Here is a 15,642-nt window from a genome sequence, read left to right as displayed (position 1 = left end):
GGTCACTGAATTCAAACACCTATAACTTTAGAGGCCACCATACGCCAAAAGGTCAACATAGACCAAACGGTCAATCTGTGCTAAATTTCAAAATCCTCAATTTTAATACCATAATCTTAAAAATTGAAGAGCATTCGCATATCAGGTCAATGAATTCAAACACCTGTATATTTTGAGCTAAACAAAGGCCAAAATGTCATCACACGCCAAAAGGCCAATTTGGGCCAAATTTTCTAAAATCCTCAATTATCATCCGACTGACATGAAATTTGAAAAGGATTTACGCACCATGTCACTGATTTCAACCACCTATAACTTTTGAGGTCACCTTAGGCCAAAATGTCAACATCGACCAAATGGACAATCTCTGCGAAATTTTTAAATCCTCAATTTTCATCCGATCGACTTGAAATTTGAAGAGCATTTGCATTTCAGGTCAATGGAATTCACTACCTGTTAGTTTTTGAAGATGGCAGAGGCCAAATGGTCAATCTCTGCTAAGTTTCTAAAATCCTCAATTTTAATCCCATAATCTTAAAAATTGATCAGCATTTGCATATCAGGTCACTGAATTCAACCACCTATAACTTTTGAGGTCACTATAGGCCAAAATGTCACCATAGACGAAACGGTCAATCTCTGCTAAATTTCAAAATCCTCAATTTTAATACCATAATCTCAAAAATTGAAGAGCATTCGCATATCAGGTCAATGAATTCAAACACCTGTATATTTTGAGATAAACAAAGGCCAAAATGTCATCACACTCCAAAAGGCCAATTTGGGCCAAATTTTCTAAAATCCTCAATTATCATCCGACTGACGTGAAATTTGAAAGGATTTACGCACCATGTCACTGATTTCAACCACCTATAACTTTTGAGGTCACCTTAGTCCAAAATGTCAACATCGACCAAATGGACAATCTCTGCTAAATTTATAAATCCTCAATTTTCATCCGATCGACTTGAAATTTGAAGAGCATTTGTATTTCAGGTCAATGGAATTCACCACCTTTTAGTTTTTGAAGTCGGGAGAGGCCAAAAAGTCAATCTCTGCTAAATTTCTAAAATCCTCAATTTTAATCTCATAATCTTAAAAATTGAAGAGCATTCGAATATCAGGTCACTGAATTCAAACACCTATTTATTTTGAGCTCAGAAAATGCCAAAATGTCAAAATATGTCAAAAGGCCAATTTGGACCAAATTTTTCGAAATCCTCAATTTTCATCGGATCATGTTGATTCAAATTAATTTATCTTTTTTGTGGGAGAAATTGGAGATAAAATGCAGGTGTAAAATGGAATTGCGATGGCTGGGAATCGAACCCAGGTCAACTGCTTGGAAGGCAGCTATGCTCACCACTATACCACCATTGCTGTGTTTGTGTACATGTTTTCTAAATATTGTAAGACCATCTTCATAAAATGAATCAACTTGTCAAGCATCCTTTCATCATCAAATCCGAATGACCATTTCGTGGGAATAAAATATATTTGCATTCATAACCTTCACCTTCCGAGATCTTCCAAATTCAAACTCTCCCTGGCCATTGTAAGGTTGCCCAGAACCAAGCGGTGATTCAAGAAGGAAGAAGTGGAAGAAAAAGAAGAAGAAAAATGACAACAGAAGTCGAGCCTCTCCTTTTTGAAAGTTCATGTGCCGATTGACCTGAAACTTGAAGATCATTTTCATTTCAGGTCAATGAAATACACCAACTATTAATTTTTGAAGTCGCCAGAGGCCAAAAGGACAACAGAGAACAAAAGGTCAATCTCTGCTGAATTTCTAAAATCCTCAATTTTAATCCCATTATCTTAAAAATTGAAGAACATTTGCATATCAGGTCACTGAATTCAAACACCTATAACTTTAGAGGTCACCATACGCCAAAAGGTCAACATAGACCAAACGGTCAATCTGTGCTAAATTTTGAAATCCTCAATTTTAATACCATAATCTTAAACATTGAAGAGCATTCGCATATCAGGTCAATGAATTCAAACACCTGTATATTTTGAGCTAAACAAAGGCCAAAATGTCATCACACGCCAAAAGGCCAATTTGGGCCAAATTTTCCAAAATCCTCAATTATCATCCGACTGACATGAAATTTGAAAAGGATTTACGCACCATGTCACTGATTTCAACCACCTAGAACTTTTGAGGTCACTATCGGCCAAAATGTCAACATCGACCAAATGGACAATCTCTGCAAAATTTTTAAATCCTCAATTTTCATCCGATCGACTTGAAATTTGAAGAGCCTTTGTATTTCAGGTCAATGGAATACACTACCTGTTAGTTTTTGAAGATGGCAGAGGCCAAATGGTCAAAATCTGCTAAGTTTCTAAAATCCTCAATTTTAATCCAATAATCTTAAAAATTGATCAGCATTTGCATATCACGTCACTGAATTCAACCACCTATAACTTTCGAGGTCACTATAGGCCAAAATGTCAACATCGACCAAATGGACAATCTCTGCTAAATTTTTAAATCCTCAATTTTCATCCGATCGACTTGAAATTTGAAGAGCATTTGTATTTCAGGTCAATGGAATACACTACCTGTTAGTTTTTGAAGATGGCAGAGGCCAAATGGTAAATCTCTGCTAAGTTTCTAAAATCCTCAATTTTAATTCCATAATCTTAAAAATTGATCAGCATTTGCATATCAGGTCACTGAATTCAACCACCAATAACTTTTGAGGTCAATATAGTCCAAAATGTCAACATAGACGAAACGGTCAATCTCTGCTAAATTTTTAAATCCCAAATTTTCATCCGATCGACTTGAAATTTGAAGAGCATTTGCATTTCAGGTCAATGGAATTCACCACCTTTTAGTTTTTGAAGTCGGGAGAGGCCAAAAAGTCAATCTCTGCTAAATTTCTAAAATCCTCAATTTTATTCTCATAATATTAAAAATTGAAGAGCATTCGCATATCAGGTCACTGAATTCAAACACCTGTTTATTTTGAGCTCAGCAAATGCCAAAATGTCAAAATATGTCAAAAGGCCAATTTGGACCAAATTGTTCAGAATCCTCAATTTTCATCGGATCATTTTGATTCAAATTAATTTATCTTTTTTGTGGGAGAAATCGGAGATAAAATGCAGGTGTAAATTGGAATTGCGATGGCTGGGAATCGAACCCAGGTCAACTGCTTGGAAGGCAGCAATGCTCACCAATATACCACCATTGCTGTGTGGGTGTCCATGTTTTCTAAGTATTGTAAGACCATCTTCATAAAATGAATCAACTTGTCACGCATCCTTTCATCATCAAATCCGAACGACCATTTCGTGGGAATAAAACATATTTGCATTCATAACCTTCACCTTCCGAGATCTTCCAAATTCAAACTCTCCCTGGCCATTGTAAGGTTGCCCAGAACCACGCGGTGATTCAAGAAGGAAGAAGTAGAACAAAAAGAAGAAGAAAAATGACAACAGAAGTCGAACCTCTCCTTTTTGAAAGTTCATGTGCCGCTTGACCTGAACCTTGAAGATCATTTTCATTTCAGGTCAATGAAATACACCAGCTATTAATTTTTGAAGTCGCCAGAGGCCAAAAGGTCAACAGAGAACAAAAGATCAATCTCTGCTAAATTTCTAAAATCCTCAATTTTAATCCCATTATCTTAAAAAGTTGAAGAACATTTGCATATCAGGTCACTGAATTCAAACACCTATAACTTTAGAGGTCACCATACGCCAAAAGGTCAACATAGACCAAACGGTCAATCTGTGCTAAATTTCGAAATCCTCAATTTTATTACCATAATATTAAACATTGAAGAGCATTCGCATATCAGGTCAATGAATTCAAACACCTGTATATTTTGAGCTAAACAAAGGCCAAAATGTCATCACACGCCAAAAGGCCAATTTGGGCCAAATTTTCTAAAATCCTCAATTATCATCCGACTGACATGAAATTTGAAAAGGATTTACGCACCATGTCACTGATTTCAACCACCTATAACTTTTGAGGTCACCATAGGCCAAAATGTCAACATCGACCAAATGGACAATCTCTGCTAAATTTTTAAATCCTCAATTTTCATCCGATCGACTTGAAATTTGAAGAGCATTTGTATTTCAGGTCAATGGAATACACTACCTATTAGTTTTTGAAGACGGCAGAGGCCAAATGGTCAATCTCTGCTAAGTTTCTAAAATCCTCAATTTTAATCCCATAATCTTAAAAATTGATCAGCATTTGCATATCACGTCACTGAATTCAACCACCTATAACTTTTGAGGTCACTATAGGCCAAAATGTCAACATCGACCAAATGGACAATCTCTGCTAAATTTTTAAATCCTCAATTTTCATCCAATCGACTTGAAATTTGAAGAGCATTTGTATTTCAGGTCAATGGAATACACTACCTGTTAGTTTTTGAAGATGGCAGAGGCCAAATGGTAAATCTCTGCTAAGTTTCTAAAATCCTCAATTTTTATCCCATAATCTTAAAAATTGATCAGCATTTGCATATCAGGTCACTGAATTCAACCACCTATAACTTTTGAGGTCACTATAGTCCAAAATGTCAACATAGACGAAACGGTCAATCTCTGCTAAATTTTTAAATCCTAAATTTTCATCCGATCGACTTGAAATTTGAAGAGCATTTGCATTTCAGGTCAATGGAATTCACGACCTTTTAGTTTTTGAAGTCGGGAGAGGCCAAAAAGTCAATCTCTGCTAAATTTCTAAAATCCTCAATTTTAATCTCATAATATTAAAAATTGAAGAGCATTCGCATATCAGGTCACTGAATTCAAACACCTGTTTATTTTGAGCTCAGCAAATGCCAAAATGTCAAAATATGTCAAAAGGCCAATTTGGACCAAATTTTTCAAAATCCTCAATTTTCATCGGATCATTTTGATTCAAATTAATTTATCTTTTTTGTGGGAGAAATCGGAGATAAAATGCAGGTGTAAAATGGAATTGCGATGGCTGGGAATCGAACCCAGGTCAACTGCTTGGAAGGCAGCTCTGCTCACCACTATACCACCATCACTGTGTGGGTGTTCATGTTTTCTAAGTATTGTAAGACCATCTTCATAAAATGAATCAACTTGTCACGCATCCTTTCATCATCAAATCCGAACGACCATTTCGTGGGAATAAAATATATTTGCATTCATAACCTTCACCTTCCGAGATCTTCCAAATTCAAACTCTCCCTGGCCATTGTAAGGTTGCCCAGAACCACGCGGTGATTCAAGAAGGAAGAAGTAGAACAAAAAGAAGAAGAAAAATGAAAACAGAAGTCGAACCTCTCCTTTTTGAAAGTTCATGTGCCGCTTGACCTGAACCTTGAAGATCATTTTCATTTCAGGTCAATGAAATACACCAGCTATTAATTTTTGAAGTCGCCAGAGGCCAAAAGGTCAACAGAGAACAAAAGATCAATCTCTGCTAAATTTCTAAAATCCTCAATTTTAATCCCATTATCTTAAAAATTGAAGAACATTTGCATATCAGGTCACTGAATTCAAACACCTATAACTTTAGAAGTCACCATACGCCAAAAGGTCAACATAGACCAAACGGTCAATCTGTGCTAAATTTCGAAATCCTCAATTTTATTACCATAATATTAAACATTGAAGAGCATTCGCATGTCAGGTCAATGAATTCAAACACCTGTATATTTTGAGCTAAACAAAGGCCAAAATGTCATCACACGCCAAAAGGCCAATTTGGGCCAAATTTTCTAAAATCCTGAATTATCATCCGACTGACATGAAATTTGAAAAGGATTTACGCACCATGTCACTGATTTCAACCACCTATAACTTTTGAGGTCACCATAGGCCAAAATGTCAACATCGACCAAATGGACAATCTCTGCTAAATTTTTAAATCCTCAATTTTCATCCGATCGACTTGAAATTTGAAGAGCATTTGTATTTCAGGTCAATGGAATACACTACCTATTAGTTTTTGAAGACGGCAGAGGCCAAATGGTCAATCTCTGCTAAGTTTCTAAAATCCTCAATTTTAATCCCATAATCTTAAAAATTGATCAGCATTTGCATATCACGTCACTGAATTCAACCACCTATAACTTTTGAGGTCACTATAGGCCAAAATGTCAACATCGACCAAATGGACAATCTCTGCTAAATTTTTAAATCCTCAATTTTCATCCGATCGACTTGAAATTTGAAGAGCATTTGTATTTCAGGTCAATGGAATACACTACCTGTTAGTTTTTGAAGATGGAAGAGGCCAAATGGTAAATCTCTGCTAAGTTTCTAAAATCCTCAATTTTAATCCCATAATCTTAAAAATTGATCAGCATTTGCATATCAGGTCACTGAATTCAACCACCTATAACTTTTGAGGTCACTATAGTCCAAAATGTCAACATAGACGAAACGGTGAATCTCTGCTAAATTTTTAAATCTTAAATTTTCATCCGATCGACTTGAAATTTTAAGAACATTTGCATTTCAGGTCAATGGAATTCACCACCTTTTAGTTTTTGAAGTCGGGAGAGGCCAAAAAGTCAATCTCTGCTAAATTTCTAAAATCCTCAATTTTAATCTCATAATATTAAAAATTGAAGAGCATTCGCATATCAGGTCACTGAATTCAAACACCTGTTTATTTTGAGCTCAGCAAATGCCAAAATGTCAAAATATGTCAAAAGGCCAATTTGGACCAAATTTTTCAAAATCCTCAATTTTCATCGGATCATTTTGATTCAAATTAATTTATCTTTTTTGTGGGAGAAATCGGAGATAAAATGCAGGTGTAAAATGGAATTGCGATGGCTGGGAATCGAACCCTGGTCAACTGCTTGGAAGGCAGCTATGCTCACCACTATACCACCATCGCTGTGTGGGTGTATATGTTTTCTAAGTATTGTAAGACCATCTTCATAAAATGAATCAACTTGTCACGCATCGTTTCATCATCAAATCCGAACGACCATTTCGTGGGAATAAAATATATTTGCATTCATAACCCTCACCTTCCGAGATCTTCCAAATTCAAACTCTCCCTGGCCATTGTAAGGTTGCCCAGAACCACGCGGTGATTCAAGAAGGAAGAAGTAGAACAAAAAGAAGAAGAAAAATGACAACAGAAGTCGAACCTCTCCTTTTTGAAAGTTCATGTGCCGCTTGACCTGAACCTTGAAGATCATTTTCATTTCAGGTCAATGAAATACACCAGCTATTAATTTTTGAAGTCACCAGAGGCCAAAAGGTCAACAGAGAACAAAAGATCAATCTCTGCTAAATTTCTAAAATCCTCAATTTTAATCCCATTATCTTAAAAAATTGAAGAATATTTGCATATCAGGTCACTGAATTCAAACACCTATAACTTTAGAAGTCACCATACGCCAAAAGGTCAACATAGACCAAACGGTCAATCTGTGCTAAATTTCGAAATCCTCAATTTTATTACCATAATATTAAACATTGAAGAGCATTCGCATATCAGGTCAATGAATTCAAACACCTGTATATTTTGAGCTAAACAAAGGCCAAAATGTCATCACACGCCAAAAGGCCAATTTGGGCCAAATTTTCTAAAATCCTCAATTATCATCCGACTGACATGAAATTTGAAAAGGATTTACGCACCATGTCACTGATTTCAACCACCTATAACTTTTGAGGTCACCATAGGCCAAAATGTCAACATCGACCAAATGGACAATCTCTGCGAAATTTTTAAATCCTCAATTTTCATCCGATCGACTTGAAATTTGAAGAGCATTTGTATTTCAGGTCAATGGAATACACTACCTATTAGTTTTTGAAGACGGCAGAGGCCAAATGGTCAATCTCTGCTAAGTTTCTAAAATCCTCAATTTTAATCCCATAATCTTAAAAATTGATCAGCATTTGCATATCACGTCACTGAATTCAACCACCTATAACTTTTGAGGTCACTATAGGCCAAAATGTCAACATCGACCAAATGGACAATCTCTGCTAAATTTTTAAATCCTCAATTTTCATCCGATCGACTTGAAATTTGAAGAGCATTTGTATTTCAGGTCAATGGAATACACTACCTGTTAGTTTTTGAAGATGGAAGAGGCCAAATGGTAAATCTCTGCTAAGTTTCTAAAATCCTCAATTTTAATCCCATAATCTTAAAAATTGATCAGCATTTGCATATCAGGTCACTGAATTCAACCACCTATAACTTTTGAGGTCACTATAGTCCAAAATGTCAACATAGACGAAACGGTGAATCTCTGCTAAATTTTTAAATCTTAAATTTTCATCCGATCGACTTGAAATTTTAAGAACATTTGCATTTCAGGTCAATGGAATTCACCACCTTTTAGTTTTTGAAGTCGGGAGAGGCCAAAAAGTCAATCTCTGCTAAATTTCTAAAATCCTCAATTTTAATCTCATAATATTAAAAATTGAAGAGCATTCGCATATCAGGTCACTGAATTCAAACACCTGTTTATTTTGAGCTCAGCAAATGCCAAAATGTCAAAATATGTCAAAAGGCCAATTTGGACCAAATTTTTCAAAATCCTCAATTTTCATCGGATCATTTTGATTCAAATTAATTTATCTTTTTTGTGGGAGAAATCGGAGATAAAATGCAGGTGTAAAATGGAATTGCGATGGCTGGGAATCGAACCCTGGTCAACTGCTTGGAAGGCAGCAATGCTCACCACTATACCACCATCGCTGTGTGGGTGTACATGTTTTCTAAGTATTGTAAGACCATCTTCATAAAATGAATCAACTTGTCACGCATCGTTTCATCATCAAATCCGAACGACCATTTCGTGGGAATAAAATATATTTGCATTCATAACCCTCACCTTCCGAGATCTTCCAAATTCAAACTCTCCCTGGCCATTGTAAGGTTGCCCAGAACCACGCGGTGATTCAAGAAGGAAGAAGTAGAACAAAAAGAAGAAGAAAAATGACAACAGAAGTCGAACCTCTCCTTTTTGAAAGTTCATGTGCCGCTTGACCTGAACCTTGAAGATCATTTTCATTTCAGGTCAATGAAATACACCAGCTATTAATTTTTGAAGTCACCAGAGGCCAAAAGGTCAACAGAGAACAAAAGATCAATCTCTGCTAAATTTCTAAAATCCTCAATTTTAATCCCATTATCTTAAAAAATTGAAGAACATTTGCATATCAGGTCACTGAATTCAAACACCTATAACTTTAGAAGTCACCATACGCCAAAAGGTCAACATAGACCAAACGGTCAATCTGTGCTAAATTTCGAAATCCTCAATTTTATTACCATAATATTAAACATTGAAGAGCATTCGCATATCAGGTCAATGAATTCAAACACCTGTATATTTTGAGCTAAACAAAGGCCAAAATGTCATCACACGCCAAAAGGCCAATTTGGGCCAAATTTTCTAAAATCCTCAATTATCATCCGACTGACATGAAATTTGAAAAGGATTTACGCACCATGTCACTGATTTCAACCACCTATAACTTTTGAGGTCACCATAGGCCAAAAGGTCAACATCGACCAAATGGACAATCTCTGCGAAATTTTTAAATCCTCAATTTTCATCCGATCGACTTGAAATTTGAAGAGCATTTGTATTTCAGGTCAATGGAATACACTACCTATTAGTTTTTGAAGACGGCAGAGGCCAAATGGTCAATCTCTGCTAAGTTTCTAAAATCCTCAATTTTAATCCCATAATCTTAAAAATTGATCAGCATTTGCATATCACGTCACTGAATTCAACCACCTATAACTTTTGAGGTCACTATAGGCCAAAATGTCAACATCGACCAAATGGACAATCTCTGCTAAATTTTTAAATCCTCAATTTTCATCCAATCGACTTGAAATTTGAAGAGCATTTGTATTTCAGGTCAATGGAATACACTACCTGTTAGTTTTTGAAGATGGCAGAGGCCAAATGGTAAATCTCTGCTAAGTTTCTAAAATCCTCAATTTTTATCCCATAATCTTAAAAATTGATCAGCATTTGCATATCAGGTCACTGAATTCAACCACCTATAACTTTTGAGGTCACTATAGTCCAAAATGTCAACATATACGAAACGGTCAATCTCTGCTAAATTTTTAAATCCTAAATTTTCATCCGATCGACTTGAAATTTGAAGAGCATTTGCATTTCAGGTCAATGGAATTCACGACCTTTTAGTTTTTGAAGTCGGGAGAGGCCAAAAAGTCAATCTCTGCTAAATTTCTAAAATCCTCAATTTTAATCTCATAATATTAAAAATTGAAGAGCATTCGCATATCAGGTCACTGAATTCAAACACCTGTTTATTTTGAGCTCAGCAAACGCCGAAATGTCAAAATATGTCAAAAGGCCAATTTGGACCAAATTTTTCAAAATCCTCAATTTTCATCGGATCATTTTGATTCAAATTAATTTATCTTTTTTGTGGGAGAAATCGGAGATAAAATGCAGGTGTAAAATGGAATTGCGATGGCTGGGAATCGAACCCAGGTCAACTGCTTGGAAGGCAGCTCTGCTCACCACTATACCACCATCACTGTGTGGGTGTTCATGTTTTCTAAGTATTGTAAGACCATCTTCATAAAATGAATCAACTTGTCACGCATCCTTTCATCATCAAATCCGAACGACCATTTCGTGGGAATAAAATATATTTGCATTCATAACCTTCACCTTCCGAGATCTTCCAAATTCAAACTCTCCCTGGCCATTGTAAGGTTGCCCAGAACCACGCGGTGATTCAAGAAGGAAGAAGTAGAACAAAAAGAAGAAGAAAAATGAAAACAGAAGTCGAACCTCTCCTTTTTGAAAGTTCATGTGCCGCTTGACCTGAACCTTGAAGATCATTTTCATTTCAGGTCAATGAAATACACCAGCTATTAATTTTTGAAGTCGCCAGAGGCCAAAAGGTCAACAGAGAACAAAAGATCAATCTCTGCTAAATTTCTAAAATCCTCAATTTTAATCCCATTATCTTAAAAAAATTGAAGAACATTTGCATATCAGGTCACTGAATTCAAACACCTATAACTTTAGAAGTCACCATACGCCAAAAGGTCAACATAGACCAAACGGTCAATCTGTGCTAAATTTCGAAATCCTCAATTTTATTACCATAATATTAAACATTGAAGAGCATTCGCATATCAGGTCAATGAATTCAAACACCTGTATATTTTGAGCTAAACAAAGGCCAAAATGTCATCACACGCCAAAAGGCCAATTTGGGCCAAATTTTCTAAAATCCTGAATTATCATCCGACTGACATGAAATTTGAAAAGGATTTACGCACCATGTCACTGATTTCAACCACCTATAACTTTTGAGGTCACCATAGGCCAAAATGTCAACATCGACCAAATGGACAATCTCTGCTAAATTTTTAAATCCTCAATTTTCATCCGATCGACTTGAAATTTGAAGAGCATTTGTATTTCAGGTCAATGGAATACACTACCTATTAGTTTTTGAAGACGGCAGAGGCCAAATGGTCAATCTCTGCTAAGTTTCTAAAATCCTCAATTTTAATCCCATAATCTTAAAAATTGATCAGCATTTGCATATCACGTCACTGAATTCAACCACCTATAACTTTTGAGGTCACTATAGGCCAAAATGTCAACATCGACCAAATGGACAATCTCTGCTAAATTTTTAAATCCTCAATTTTCATCCGATCGACTTGAAATTTGAAGAGCATTTGTATTTCAGGTCAATGGAATACACTACCTGTTAGTTTTTGAAGATGGAAGAGGCCAAATGGTAAATCTCTGCTAAGTTTCTAAAATCCTCAATTTTAATCCCATAATCTTAAAAATTGATCAGCATTTGCATATCAGGTCACTGAATTCAACCACCTATAACTTTTGAGGTCACTATAGTCCAAAATGTCAACATAGACGAAACGGTGAATCTCTGCTAAATTTTTAAATCTTAAATTTTCATCCGATCGACTTGAAATTTTAAGAACATTTGCATTTCAGGTCAATGGAATTCACCACCTTTTAGTTTTTGAAGTCGGGAGAGGCCAAAAAGTCAATCTCTGCTAAATTTCTAAAATCCTCAATTTTAATCTCATAATATTAAAAATTGAAGAGCATTCGCATATCAGGTCACTGAATTCAAACACCTGTTTATTTTGAGCTCAGCAAATGCCAAAATGTCAAAATATGTCAAAAGGCCAATTTGGACCAAATTTTTCAAAATCCTCAATTTTCATCGGATCATTTTGATTCAAATTAATTTATCTTTTTTGTGGGAGAAATCGGAGATAAAATGCAGGTGTAAAATGGAATTGCGATGGCTGGGAATCGAACCCTGGTCAACTGCTTGGAAGGCAGCTATGCTCACCACTATACCACCATCGCTGTGTGGGTGTATATGTTTTCTAAGTATTGTAAGACCATCTTCATAAAATGAATCAACTTGTCACGCATCGTTTCATCATCAAATCCGAACGACCATTTCGTGGGAATAAAATATATTTGCATTCATAACCCTCACCTTCCGAGATCTTCCAAATTCAAACTCTCCCTGGCCATTGTAAGGTTGCCCAGAACCACGCGGTGATTCAAGAAGGAAGAAGTAGAACAAAAAGAAGAAGAAAAATGACAACAGAAGTCGAACCTCTCCTTTTTGAAAGTTCATGTGCCGCTTGACCTGAACCTTGAAGATCATTTTCATTTCAGGTCAATGAAATACACCAGCTATTAATTTTTGAAGTCACCAGAGGCCAAAAGGTCAACAGAGAACAAAAGATCAATCTCTGCTAAATTTCTAAAATCCTCAATTTTAATCCCATTATCTTAAAAATTGAAGAATATTTGCATATCAGGTCACTGAATTCAAACACCTATAACTTTAGAAGTCACCATACGCCAAAAGGTCAACATAGACCAAACGGTCAATCTGTGCTAAATTTCGAAATCCTCAATTTTATTACCATAATATTAAACATTGAAGAGCATTCGCATATCAGGTCAATGAATTCAAACACCTGTATATTTTGAGCTAAACAAAGGCCAAAATGTCATCACACGCCAAAAGGCCAATTTGGGCCAAATTTTCTAAAATCCTCAATTATCATCCGACTGACATGAAATTTGAAAAGGATTTACGCACCATGTCACTGATTTCAACCACCTATAACTTTTGAGGTCACCATAGGCCAAAATGTCAACATCGACCAAATGGACAATCTCTGCCAAATTTTTAAATCCTCAATTTTCATCCGATCGACTTGAAATTTGAAGAGCATTTGTATTTCAGGTCAATGGAATACACTACCTATTAGTTTTTGAAGACGGCAGAGGCCAAATGGTCAATCTCTGCTAAGTTTCTAAAATCCTCAATTTTAATCCCATAATCTTAAAAATTGATCAGCATTTGCATATCACGTCACTGAATTCAACCACCTATAACTTTTGAGGTCACTATAGGCCAAAATGTCAACATCGACCAAATGGACAATCTCTGCTAAATTTTTAAATCCTCAATTTTCATCCGATCGACTTGAAATTTGAAGAGCATTTGTATTTCAGGTCAATGGAATACACTACCTGTTAGTTTTTGAAGATGGCAGAGGCCAAATGGTAAATCTCTGCTAAGTTTCTAAAATCCTCAATTTTAATCCCATAATCTTAAAAATTGATCAGCATTTGCATATCAGGTCACTGAATTCAACCACCTATAACTTTTGAGGTCACTATAGTCCAAAATGTCAACATAGACGAAACGGTGAATCTCTGCTAAATTTTTAAATCCTAAATTTTCATCCGATCGACTTGAAATTTGAAGAGCATTTGCATTTCAGGTCAATGAAATTCACCACCTTTTAGTTTTTGAAGTCGGGAGAGGCCAAAAAGTCAATCTCTGCTAAATTTCTAAAATCCTCAATTTTAATCTCATAATATTAAAAATTGAAGAGCATTCGCATATCAGGTCACTGAATTCAAACACCTGTTTATTTTGAGCTCAGCAAATGCCAAAATGTCAAATATTGTCAAAAGGCCAATTTGGACCAAATTTTTCAAAACCCTCAATTTTCATCGGATCATGTTGATTCAAATTAATTTATCTTTTTTGTGGGAGAAATCGGAGATAAAATGCAGGTGTAAAATGGAATTGCGACGGCTGGGAATCGAACCCAGGTCAACTGCTTGGAAGGCAGCTATGCTCACCACTATACCACCATCACTGTGTGTGTACATGTTTTCTAAGTATTGTAAGACCATCTTCATAAAATGAATCAACTTGTCACGCATCCTTTCAGCATCAAATCCGAACGACCATTTCGTGGGAATAAAATATATTTGCATTCCTAACCTTCACCTTCCGAGATCTTCCAAATTCAAACTCTCCCTGGCCATTGTAAGGTTGCCCAGAACCAAGCGCTGATTCAAGAAGGAAGAAGTGGAAGAAAAAGAAGAAGAAAAATGACAACAGAAGTCGAGCCTCTCCTTTTTGAAAGTTCATGTGCCGATTGACCTGAACCTTGAAGATCATTTTCATTTCAGGTCAATGAAATACACCAACTATTAATTTTTGAAGTCGCCAGAGGCCAAAAGGTCAACAGAGAACAAAAGGTCAATCTCTGCTGAATTTCTAAAATCCTCAATTTTAATCCCATTATCTTAAAAATTGAAGAACATTTACATATCATGTCACTGAATTCAAACACCTATAACTTTAGAGGTCACCATATGCCAAAAGGTCAACATAGACCAAACGGTCAATCTGTGCTAAATTTCAAAATCCTCAATTTTAATACCATAATCTTAAAAATTGAAGAGCATTCGCATATCAGGTCAATGAATTCAAACACCTGTATATTTTGAGCTAAACAAAGGCCAAAATGTCATCACACGCCAAAAGGCCAATTTGGGCCAAATTTTCTAAAATCCTCAATTATCATCCGACTGACATGAAATTTGAAAAGGATTTACGCACCATGTCACTGCTTTCAACCACCTATAACTTTTGAGGTCACCTTAGGCCAAAATGTCAACATCGACCAAATGGACAATCTCTGCTAAATTTTTAAATCCTCAATTTTCATCCGATCGACTTGAAATTTGAAGAGCATTTGTATTTCAGGTCAATGGAATACACTACCTGTTAGTTTTTGAAGATGGCAGAGGCCAAATGGTCAATCTCTGCTAAGTTTCTAAAATCCTCAATTTTAATCACATAATCTTAAAAATTGATCAGCATTTGCATATGAGGTCACTGAATTCAACCACCTATAACTTTTGAGGTCACTATAGGCCAAAATGTCAACATAGACAAAACGGTCAATCTCTGCTAAATTTTTAAATCCTAAATTTTCATCTGATCGACTTGAAATTTGAAGAGCATTTGCATTTCAGGTCAATGGAATTCACCACCTTTTAGTTTTTGAAGTCGGGAGAGGCCAAAAAGTCAATCTCTGCTAAATTTCTAAAATCCTCAATTTTAATCTCATAATATTAAAAATTGAAGAGCATTCGCATATCAGGTCACTGAATTCAAACACGTGTATATTTTGAGCTCAGCAAATGCCAAAATGTCAAAATATGTCAAAAGGCCAATTTGGACCAAATTTTTGAAAATCCTCAATTTTCATCGGATCATGTTGATTCAAATAAATTTATCTTTTTTCTGGGAGAAATC

At 35.7% G+C, this 15,642-nt stretch overlaps 5 non-coding genes across 5 annotated transcripts; all 5 read right to left on the bottom strand.

The window, feature by feature from the left end:
* Positions 1–1,308: 1,308 nt before the first annotated feature.
* Positions 1,309–1,380, bottom strand: TRNAG-UCC (transfer RNA glycine (anticodon UCC)). Its single transcript has one exon. It is a non-coding gene; the product is annotated as a tRNA-Gly (tRNA).
* Positions 1,381–6,796: 5,416 nt separating this feature from the next.
* TRNAG-UCC (transfer RNA glycine (anticodon UCC)) lies at positions 6,797–6,868 on the bottom strand. Its single transcript has one exon. It is a non-coding gene; the product is annotated as a tRNA-Gly (tRNA).
* Positions 6,869–8,626: 1,758 nt separating this feature from the next.
* TRNAG-UCC (transfer RNA glycine (anticodon UCC)) lies at positions 8,627–8,698 on the bottom strand. The gene has a single exon. It is a non-coding gene; the product is annotated as a tRNA-Gly (tRNA).
* Positions 8,699–12,287: 3,589 nt separating this feature from the next.
* Positions 12,288–12,359, bottom strand: TRNAG-UCC (transfer RNA glycine (anticodon UCC)). The gene has a single exon. It is a non-coding gene; the product is annotated as a tRNA-Gly (tRNA).
* A 1,757-nt stretch (positions 12,360–14,116) lies between these two features.
* TRNAG-UCC (transfer RNA glycine (anticodon UCC)) lies at positions 14,117–14,188 on the bottom strand. The gene has a single exon. It is a non-coding gene; the product is annotated as a tRNA-Gly (tRNA).
* Positions 14,189–15,642: the final 1,454 nt, after the last annotated feature.

The sequence above is a fragment of the Eptatretus burgeri genome, chromosome 2, assembly GCF_056783735.1.
Source record: "Eptatretus burgeri isolate ZD-2024b chromosome 2, Ebu_testis_v1, whole genome shotgun sequence".
NCBI classification, from domain to species: Eukaryota; Metazoa; Chordata; class Myxini; order Myxiniformes; family Myxinidae; genus Eptatretus; species Eptatretus burgeri.
Note: the sequence above shows the minus strand (reverse complement) of the source record. Positions and strands in the feature narration are given on the sequence as shown.